This window comes from Amia ocellicauda, chromosome 8 (genome assembly GCF_036373705.1).
Source record: "Amia ocellicauda isolate fAmiCal2 chromosome 8, fAmiCal2.hap1, whole genome shotgun sequence".
In the NCBI taxonomy this organism is placed as follows: Eukaryota; Metazoa; Chordata; class Actinopteri; order Amiiformes; family Amiidae; genus Amia; species Amia ocellicauda.
The window spans coordinates 24,558,812-24,570,081 of NC_089857.1; positions in this window are offsets into that span (position 1 = coordinate 24,558,812).

Genomic DNA, 11,270 nt, shown 5'->3' on the forward strand with positions numbered 1-11,270 from the left:
ATAAATAATAACAGTGGAACAGGATTGTAAAGGATTGTGTTTATAGACTATGATTTTGGATTATGGACTGGATTGGTTTGCCAGTGTGTTTGTCATGCATTATTAGTTGTATTGTATACACTACCAAAAGTGATTTCTTGAGATTCTTACCAGAAGAAGAATTAATTAATTAATTAATTATTTTTTTCTTAGCAGATGACCTTACCAAGGCCGATTTACGGATTACACTAAATATACACATTTCAAGAATCATCATACAGTAACAGCAGTACATTAAACAATAGGAGCTAGTTTATTGCAGTAAATATTTTAGTCCTAGCAGATACAAATCGAATATCTACTTCAAAATGTATAAAGGCGTTAAAAATAAAAGGAAAGCAAGTATAAATAAGTCAGTACAAACAAAATATTGTACACTTTTAAAACAAAAATCAAAGGTAAATCAGCATGACAAAAATAATCTATATTTCAAGTTTCCTTATACACTACTGATGGATGTGCATTTTGGTTCAAGTTAAAATTGCAGTTTCTGTACTTGTGCATTGACAATCAATAGTCGGTTGTGGTCACTTGTGCGTTTTGGGGCATTGGTTTATATTACACGTTTTATGAAAACTTGGGCCAGGATTAAATCAAAAATGTTCACAATGTGCGAAAGCAAAAAGTTGCAGAAGAGTCGCAGGCGGGAATCTCACAGCTCAGCTCCTCACTGAATTAAGGGCCAGATTAAATCAACAGTTTGATCCACCCGCTAATAGAAAACTACAGAACTGTACTTTGTTGTGGTTTCATTTTCAGTAAGATGCCACTTTCTTCTAATCATAAATGTAACCGCTATGATGTACAGGTTTGTAAATTGCTATTAGTGGGTGGGTCAAAGTTTTGAAACAACAGGACCACCGCTAATTTGCGCAGACTCCAGGGAGCAGGTCTCGGCCAATACAGCTCTTGATTGATGCCACAGTTTTGGGCAGATGCACCAAATTCAACCTCAAAGTTAAGGGAAATAATAGAGTACAAAGGGAAATGGAAAGGAGCGCAGACAGATATAAACATGAATTAATTTTTCAAATAAACATATTTATTTGTAATTACTAAGTTATCATAAAATGCGGTTGTACTGTAAAAAAGTATATTTCATAAACATTTAACACTAGCATTATATTTTTTACCTTATTTAGTAAACAATACTTAAATATAGTAAAAGAACGATATGCAATTTTAAGATATACAGTTGGGCTTCAATTAACTGACAGAAGTGTCTACCCTAACGCTTCACCCACTGCACGTTACTGGACACAACCAGCTATGTGACTGACTATACCACCTATTGTTTTGTGTGAGAAGGACCTCCACGCTTTGAGTATAGAACTTCATCACCCTTTTTAACCCCTGCAGAAGTCTGGAAGAATACTCACAGTACCACAAAGTTTAAGAACTTCTTATTAATTTCCTTTTGCACGTTAAATGTTGAGCACACATTATTTACAATATTTATCATGTTTACAGTGTGCAAAAAAAAAAAAAAGTAAAACAGCCATTTCTAAAAAGTAGTAGCAATACTTAAAACCATCTTAAATAAAACAGAGCAAAACAAATCCATAGTAAAAGTATTTAACCATTTGGATGGAACAGCCATTCCGGTACGGAGGCTGCTTTCCGGGCCAGAATGAGAACTGTATGTCCTAGACTTTGAACATTAATTGGAAAGCCTGTATAGAGCGAGGGGAAACTATACGGTTACCTTGGAAACTATAAATACTTTGCAATACCATGCGCTGCCATCTGGTGTGCATCTCTCTGGGTTGCAGAAAAATGGCGTTCAGAGTAACTCGACAGATATGCAAAATGTTCTACCAGAAATGGAAAGCGGTCTTGTATTATTTTGTATTTGATTTTACATCTGTCTTCCTATGTGTAGGCTATATATAGTGCTGAATCACAAGCAAAGGGATATCTCTCAGTTGCACTTGCTCCAGTGTGTTTATAGCTGTCCGAGTTTGTCCACACACTGAAGCACTATTGAACACTGTCCCTCCCTCCAAATGACATTTTGTAAATACTTTGCTTTGTTTTATATTCTATGTTGTTGAGGTTGAACAGCACCTCATTACAGAAGCTCAATTGTATTAGTTTGGGGGAAAAAAGCTTATTCTATACATCTGTCTTTTTAGTAAAAATGTCTGGGATTTGCCTGCTCGTCCTTTTTCCAGCACTGAACTACAGTCCCTGGTGCGTGTTCAACCCTTCCTATACGGCAGCGATACAATTCCATCAGACATGAATGATGTGTGAGGTGAGAGCGTTCGCCTATGTCAAGCCTTTATGAACAACTATTGGATGTTAATAAATGACTGGCATCTGTAAAGACTTCAATAACCAATCAGGAAGGTTTATTTAATCTGGGCATTAGCAATTAAAAAAAGGAAAAGGTTTGGTTGAGACGTGAAGGGAGCGTGTGAGTGAGACATTTTGCGTTTTGTTTCGGCAAAGTTAATACTTTTTTCATTAATTCATGAACAAAAACAAACATGCATATATATATATATATATATATATATATATATATATATATATATATAATACTAATCATTCATGTTGTTTATTGTTTATGTTATTGATTGTTATAAGTTATGTTTTAACACAATGTTTTGTGTTTTTTCTTGGTAAAGCATTTTTGCACCTTTGGTCATACAACCATGTATTGAACAAATAAGTGCATTTTTATTTTACCTATTTTTATATATTTGCACTGTATACAATGTTACGTAAGGGTCCAGGGATTGAATGTTACACTCATAACTTCTTGTTCAGACATTAATACATTGCATTTCTTTGCATTTCAATATTCTTTTGAGATCATAACACTTTGTTGTTTACACCTCCAATCCCCCACCTTTTGGAGTGTCCTCTTAATTTAAAGCTCAGGTGAGATAACCAGAGCTAGCTAGAGTTACCATTACTAATTATCAGTGGAGCAGTACATTTAGCTAATGGATTAATAGGTCTTCATAATGTGCAGTCTTAAAGATGCATTCCAGTGATTTATTTTGGGGGGCGGGGGTCCATTCTGTCCAATCAGGCATTTTTGTATATTAAGGGGACCCTATTTTGTTCACGATTACCATTCCCTCTTGCACTGAACAAATGCTCAGGGATGTGTCCATATTGAAGCACTTTTGGGGGTGAGGTGAGTGGAGACTTTTAAAAACAAAATTAAATTTAAAAATAATTGTCACTAGCAAATGGTAGCAATGTTACATTTTTGCTGGATTTGTATGAATGGCCCAGTTTTTCCTTGTAATTTGCTTACAAACTGAGTTTTTAAAAGCCATTTTACAAATCGATCTGCCCCCCTAGCAGATGCTGGCCCCTCTGTAACAATCATGGCCCCCTTGTGGCAACCCATTTCGAAAATCCTAGAATCACCCCTGATTATGTACAAGTACTTTACCACAACCAAATAATGGTAGACGTCTGGGTATGTAATAAGCCTTTTATTTAAAGTTACTGGAGAATCTTAATCTAATAGTGTTGTCAAGTGGGTCGGATAGTGTGTTTTTACCAACAATACATTTATTAAGATAGCGATTTCTCTCTGACCTTGGTAAATGTGAGAAATAACTGCTAAACTGGTATATTTTGTTCTGTGCAATGTTGTAGGATGGGAAAGGCATACACAATACTTAATGTTTAATTAAAGATGTTAATTTATTCTTTGCACATTAGTTTTTTGATTGATACTCAATAAACTCTATATACTCTATGAACATGCACTTCTTTAACACAGAAAGTGGTTACAGATTTGCCTTGAAATCTTAAAAATAAGTTTTGAATTTGTCAATGAGAAAAGGACAAGAACCCTGTATAAATGTAATGTTTATTTTGTCTGTATTTCGTAATTTCGTAATATTGTAATCAATAATTTTTTACATTGTCTATTCAATGATTAGTAAGTGTAAACCTGTTAAAATCAAATGGTAGCTGATACTAATGCAAAATGTAGCAACTTATTACTAGATTCTGCACTTATACACTCACCTAAAGGATTATTAGGAACACCTGTTCAATTTCTCATTAATGCAATTATCTAACCAACCAATCACATGGCAGTTGCTTCAATGCATTTAGGGGTGTGGTCCTGGTCAAGACAATCTCCTGAACTCCAAACTGAATGTCTGAATGGGAAAGAAAGGTGATTTAAGCAATTTTGAGCGTGGCATGGTTGTTGGTGCCAGACGGGCCGGTCTGAGTATTTCACAATCTGCTCAGTTACTGGGATTTTCACGCACAACCATTTCTAGGGTTTACAAAGAATGGTGTGAAAAGGGAAAAACATCCAGTATGCGGCAGTCCTGTGGGCGAAAATGCCTTGTTGATGCTAGAGGTCAGAGGAGAATGGGCCGACTGATTCAAGCTGATAGAAGAGCAACTTTGACTGAAATAACCGCTCGTTACAACCGAGGTATGCAGCAAAGCATTTGTGAAGCCACAACACGTACAACCTTGAGGCGGATGGGCTACAACAGCAGAAGACCCCACCGGGCACCATTCATCTCCACTACAAATAGGAAAAAGAGGCTACAATTTGCACAAGCTCACCAAAATTGAACAGTTGAAGACTGGAAAAATGTTGCCTGGTCTGATGAGTCCCGATTTCTGTTGAGACATTCAGATGGTAGAGTCAGAATTTGGCATAAACAGAATGAGAACATGGATCCATCATGCCTTGTTACCACTGTGCAGGCTGGTGGTGGTGGTGTAATGGTGTGGGGGATGTTTTCTTGGCACACTTTAGGCCCCTTAGTGCCAATTGGGCATCGTTTAAATGCCACGGCCTACCTGAGCATTGTTTCTGACCATGTCCATCCCTTTATGACCACCATGTACCCATCCTCTGATGGCTACTTCCAGCAGGATAATGCACCATGTCACAAAGGTCGAATCATTTCAAATTGGTTTCTTGAACATGACAATGAGTTCACTGTACTAAACTGGCCCCCACAGTCACCAGATCTCAACCCAATAGAGCATCTTTGGGATGTGGTGGAACGGGAGCTTCGTGCCCTGGATGTGCATCCCACAAATCTCCATCAACTGCAAGATGCTATCCTATCAATATGGGCCAACATTTCTAAAGAATGCTTTCAGCACCTTGTTGAATCAATGCCACGTAGAATTAAGGCAGTTCTGAAGGCGAAAGGGGGTCAAACACAGTATTAGTATGGTGTTCCTAATAATCCTTTAGGTGAGTGAATATGCTTGCAAATAGGCTGCACGGTGCAATATTAATAATAATACACGGGGAAAAGTGCCTTAAGAAAACTCGCTCATGGTTGCACAGCGCTCACAAGAACTCACTTGTCAAAGGGTTACATTCAAAATGCTAAAAAGTTCCCATTTCAAAAACTTAAGCTCTTCCTAAGCGTATCTATCGGTCCCTTAGGAAAAGCTACAGAATTAATAGAAAAATAAAATACTGTCCTCTTTTCTCCAGGTCCAGTGTTCAGAAAGGGGATTAGGCATTCCACTGCCTGGTGTCAAAACCACTTCCTCTGGGGATGCTCTATTAACACCAAATGAGCTGGATCACCAACACACCAGCATCTACTCAAGCAAATACTCAGGATAGTAATAATGAAATTAACTAGTCCCCTCCTGAACTGTCTCTTTACTCGCATCACTAGCTTCTTTTTCCTCCGTTCCACCAGGACACAACAGGGGAAATGGCACAGAATGTCTCAGGAACAGTACTACTTAAATCTATCTCTTTTAATGATCAGGAGTCACCAGGAAAGCAGCAACAGACAGATAGAGGCCAAAAAATAGAAAGGAAATAAAATCATACTAAACTAATAAACTAAAAGTCTATTCTATGTTTTAGTTACTTGTATGTCTGCTGTAAATACACAGCCCAATGCACAGGGGAGAGCAGAGTGAAGCAGCACCGTTTTACCTATCTCACTGCGCCAGAATCAAATGTGCTCCATCTTGAGAGTTAAATCCAGTTTCTAAGGCAAAGTCTCCATCATGCACCCAACTGATTGCTCTCCTGCTCTCCTGACTTAATCCCCAACTGCTCTTGTCTTTGTGGGGAACTGATTGTCGGTAGCTGTCACTCAAACCAGCTGTGATTAGGGACAGTTGCAATCCATGAAGCTGAATCCAGTGTAACAAAACAACAGGTGCACTAGCTAATTAGGAAATTAAAGAACCAATAAGACAATAGCCATACCAAACAACAATAAATCATAGAAAAATATAATTATGTGCTTCTATGATTTTCCCCTTCACCACCTCCTCTGACAACCACACTACAGGAAAGATATTACTTCTCTACAGTGAGTTCAAAGGAGAGCAACCAAACTAATTCTAGGTCTGAAGCGAATTTTGTGTTCAGACAGATTAAAAGAACTGAATCTTTTTAGCCTGGAACAGAGAAGATTACGCAGGGACTTGACCCTAGGGCATTATTCCAACAGCAATCCCTGAGCACTTTCTCATATACATGGTGAGAAAAATACATACAAATATAAGCATTAGGGTAAAAATACATCTCCCTCTTGAAAATTACCAAATCAATATCAACAATCAACTATAATGATGAAATTAATTCAAATGGATGCAGGAAATAAATTGTAAACATCTGGACAAAACTTCTAATTCTAACACAAATAAATAAATCTGTGAAGGACTGTTTCATTTCGACAATCCTCTCTACCATCCCACATCTGCTCTCTACTTCATCTAAAGAACAAAATGCTACAACTAAATAGCATCTAAGTCTAATACTTTTGGGTTACCAGACGTCACAGTTTTACATGGATTGTGTGAATTTCAAGTACATTTTTATGTCCAGTTCAGAAACGGCAAAACGACTGCAACTCACTGTGAAGCTTCCCTTAACACTTTATAAAAAATAATCTGTTACATAAACTTGATAATTGACACATTATCAAAATCATAAGCAGCTTTTTTGGCTTAGTTTACACGTGAGTTTCAGTAGCTCCAAATCTTAATATTTATGTGACTAATCTAAATTGGTAACGTTGAATTATATAGACATAGACAAAGTGCTTAACCTGTTTGCCCAGATGGACCTGCTGTATATCATAGGTACGGCATTGCTATCCAAGGTCTGTCATTGTCATGCGGGTTCCTCTTAATAATCACTTTTAGCCAGTGGTTCTCAAAGTGGGCCGCGAGCTCTCACTAGTAGGCTGCAAAGCTTTGTTGCTATTGAGAAAATAGCCGTACATTTTTTACAAGGATATGATCAAATAGCCTAAGTCAGTATGCAATAAAATAATTGTCTGCATTCAATGTTTTAACACTAGCAGCGCCATATCTGCGTTTTGAACGGCTTTTGCCATTCAGATGTAAATATCTCTGCGTTTGTGAATGTGATAATGTATGCAAATTATTTTGTATTAGGTGTGGGACTGGCAACAGGCTGGCTGATTTAAGCGTTATTATGTGCCCCTCACCCTACAGCCAGTGCTGCCCACTGGCACACGGAATAAAGACACTGCCAGGTAGCTAATGCAACACAAACAGCCCTGTTGATGTCTGTGGCCAATGTGATATAGTGTTGAATAGCGGCATTGATATACGCAGCTGCAATAGACAGTCGGATAGTGCTTTTCAAATATGTTATATTTTAGTTTTATGCTACATTTATAACAGGTTATTTATGTTTTATAATGTTGTCTACTACGATATATGCATAGTGATTTCTACACCTGTGTACATAGTTTATTGCCTAAAGTTATTACAATTGTTTCATGTTTATGTATATGTGCTTGTTTTGAAAAAATAAGAAAGTTTTCGCGAACTGTTTTGTTTTTCATGTCCCGTGCCAACGCACCAGTGGCACGGGAAAACCCACCTAATTTTAAACTTCAGACTGTTTTATTACAGAGACAGAGAACTCATTCCGCACCCTCCCCGCACAGGACGTTTAGACCTCGGCACACCAACAGGACACCAGGTACAATCCATGCAATCCACCCGCAGGAATTGCCGTCATCTGGTCGTGGGTGTGCCATCCACTATGCCAGGGGAAGCCATCTTTGCCACTACCGCCACACGCTGTCACCTCCTGTCTCATCCCAGTCCCATGCTCCGCGCTCTGCTGCCTTCACCCTGGCTCCACTCCATTGCGCAACCTTGCCTCCCACTGGAGGCGGCATTCTGTCGGCTGGAGGTCTGTAGGCGCAGAGGGCAGAGGCAATGTGACCCCGGGGTCTGTGACTACTTCCCCCAGCCCGTCCGGGGCACCCGAGTCGGTGGTAAGGGATACGGAAACCTGCTGCCAATCTCCCGCCCACGCTGCCACAAGCTTCCATGCAGACGGTCAGGGCATGCACCCACCTTTGCTCTCCCGTCTTCCATCCACTCAGCCCCCAGGCAGGGCACCTGGTCACTCACCCCCTCCTGTCGCCTCTCCTCTCTTCCCTCGCCTCATGTGCTGCCCAGCCCCATCTACTGCCCAGAGAGAGCTGCCACCTCCCAGTCCGCCATTGCGCAACTGCTGCGTGTTTCTGGTCTCGCTATTCCTTCTGTGCTCTTGTCTCTGTCTGCTCTCTGGTCTGCCTGCTCCAGTCTGCCTCCTTCCTGTTCTACTGGACTAACCAGCCTTTATCTACCTGAGGGTCGGGGCGCAGTTGAAGAGTTCCAGAGACCATGTGTGGTATGTCCCAAAGGAGGGCAAGTGATTTAATGGGTAATAAAATAATGGTGAAAACACATGTGCAAATAATAAAGCAATTAAACAATTAAGTGATTAAAGTAATTAACAAAAAAGTGAATAATTCAATACATAAAGAAACAATATGTATAATATATAAGAAAGTGAAAAATTGAAAATACAGAAATAATAAATAGTGAAAAACCCAGCTGTCTCCATCTGTGACATTCACTTAATCTCAAAGCGGTTTTATAAAGGAACAGCACATTTTGCAGGTGGTTCTAGTATTAAAATTAAAAGTTACCAGAATTTGTTTTCAATGTTTGCAAACATTTTCATATTTTAATTTTGTTCCATACTGAAAATGATGTCACCTACATTGCATAATTAGCCTACTACACATTAGCTTCCACACATTTGGTGTGCTAAAATTGTGCCAAGGAATTTCCCAGTTGCTATCATTAAGCAAGGATTGGTGGATTAAAACTGCTTCGCCAGTAAAGTAAAAATCCAATGATAGCCCCGGTAATGCTAGCAAAGTGCAAATAGTTGTTATCATTAACCCTGGTTCCCTGAAAAAGAAAGACAACCATTATCGAATGGGAAGAGCCTTCTGACCTTCCAATCATGTGAAAACTGCCCAATAGGGGCCCTGCTGGGAGGAGGAGTCCCGCCCCTGTGCCTGTGAACTGTCTCCTCCTCACAGTAGCAACCTGCCATTGCTTCGTCATGAAGGTCATCTGGTCAAGCGACCCCTGAAGAGTAATGGTTGTCTTAACCAGGGTTATTATAATAACCTAACATTTCCTTTCAAGTCGAAAGACAACTATTACCAAATGGGAAGTCTATACCAGAGCTTTCGAGAAGTCCAGACATCTGATTTAAGCCCAGTCCCATCCATGGCAAGTGCAGCAGAGTCTCTTGACACCTAAGAGCAAGCCACCTGCAGTACTTGAGTGCTCAGTGTAGGGCGCACCCTGTCTGCAATATTCAGATGGTAGAACCTTGTGAAAGTTTATTAAGAGCAGGTCGTAACGTTACACAGGTCCTCCAGTGAAGCGCCATGAAAAAGAGCCCACAATGTGGGCAGTCCCCTAATGGAGTGTGCCGAGATGTGCTTCCGCACGGGAACCTTTGCATTTTCATAGGTGAGACGGATTGCATACACCACCAAGTGAGTCAGTCATTGTTTTGTCACTGCCTGCCCTCTGGTGGTAAATCCATAGCAGACAAAAAAAATTACGGAGCTGCGAAGTGTGCAGTCTTTTCCATATAACACCTCAAGGCCCTATAGAGGGGGGTGAAATTACTCCAGGATGATAGGTTGATTAATGTGAAAAGCTGACACAAACTTGGATAGGAAGGCCAGGTTCATCCTCAGTGTAAATTCCTGTTGCTTCCATAGAAGATCAGACAGACTTTATCCACAGACAAGGCAGGGATGAAACTGATTCTCCTTGCCAAAATTATTGCTAAAAGGAAAGAAACCTTAAGTGAGAGAAAGCAGAGCTCCATTGTGGAAATGGGCTCAAAGGGAGCTCCACTAAACCCCTGAAGGACCAGTTACAAGTCCCAGGCTGGAATTGTGACCTTCAATGGCGGTCTCAGCCACCTCGCTTCCCTTCAGGAAGTATTATTTAAGTGCCTGCTCCCTAAATCAATGTGTTGATCTATGAACTCTGTTCTATAATGATATATATTCTGCTTAGCTAACTCTCTAAGATAATATAGTAATGACTTACTGATTATAACCAGATCTTTGATTTTGTGTATAAAAGCCTCTGACTTTTAAAATGAAGGCAGAGCGACTTTGGAATCTTCTTGATTTACTGTTCCTCTTGTGGAAGATCAATCATCTTCAATCAGGTTGGAACGTTAGTTGCAATGCCTTTAATATGTGCAGCGTGGAGAGGAACAGTGAATAAAGAAGGTCACAAAGTCTCTCTGCCTTCATTTTAACAGTCAGAGCTTTTATACACAAAATCAAAGATCTGGTTATAATCAGAAAGTCATTACTATGTTATCTTAAAAGTTAGCTAAGCAGAATATATATCATTATAGGACAGAGTTCATAGATCAACACATTATTATTATTATTATTATTATTATTATTATTATTATTATTATTATTTCTTGGCAGATGCCCTTATCCAGGGCGACTTACAACATAAGTGCAAACAAAGTGCAAAAATACAGAGAAGTACAAGGCATCAATCATTACAAATTCAACTTTAGCTAAAACATAGCAATTCAAAATAATACATTTTACAAATTCCAATTTACAATTTACACAAGTACAGTAAGAGACTTCCTACATCCTGGACGGTGAAAGCTAAGTGCTGTCAAGATGTAGGGTTACAGACGAGGGCTACGGGAAAGGGAGCAAGGAGGAAAACAATCAAGAACGCGAGGAGCATAAAAAAGCTTAAGTGCAATCTAGCAGGGATAGAGGACTAATATTACAAGTGCTGTCGGAAGAGATGTGTCTTGAGTAAGCGCCGGAATGAGGTCAAGGACTCTGCTGTTTTGACTTCGGTGGGCAGGTCGTTCCACCACTTAGGGGCCAGGGATGAGAAGGAGC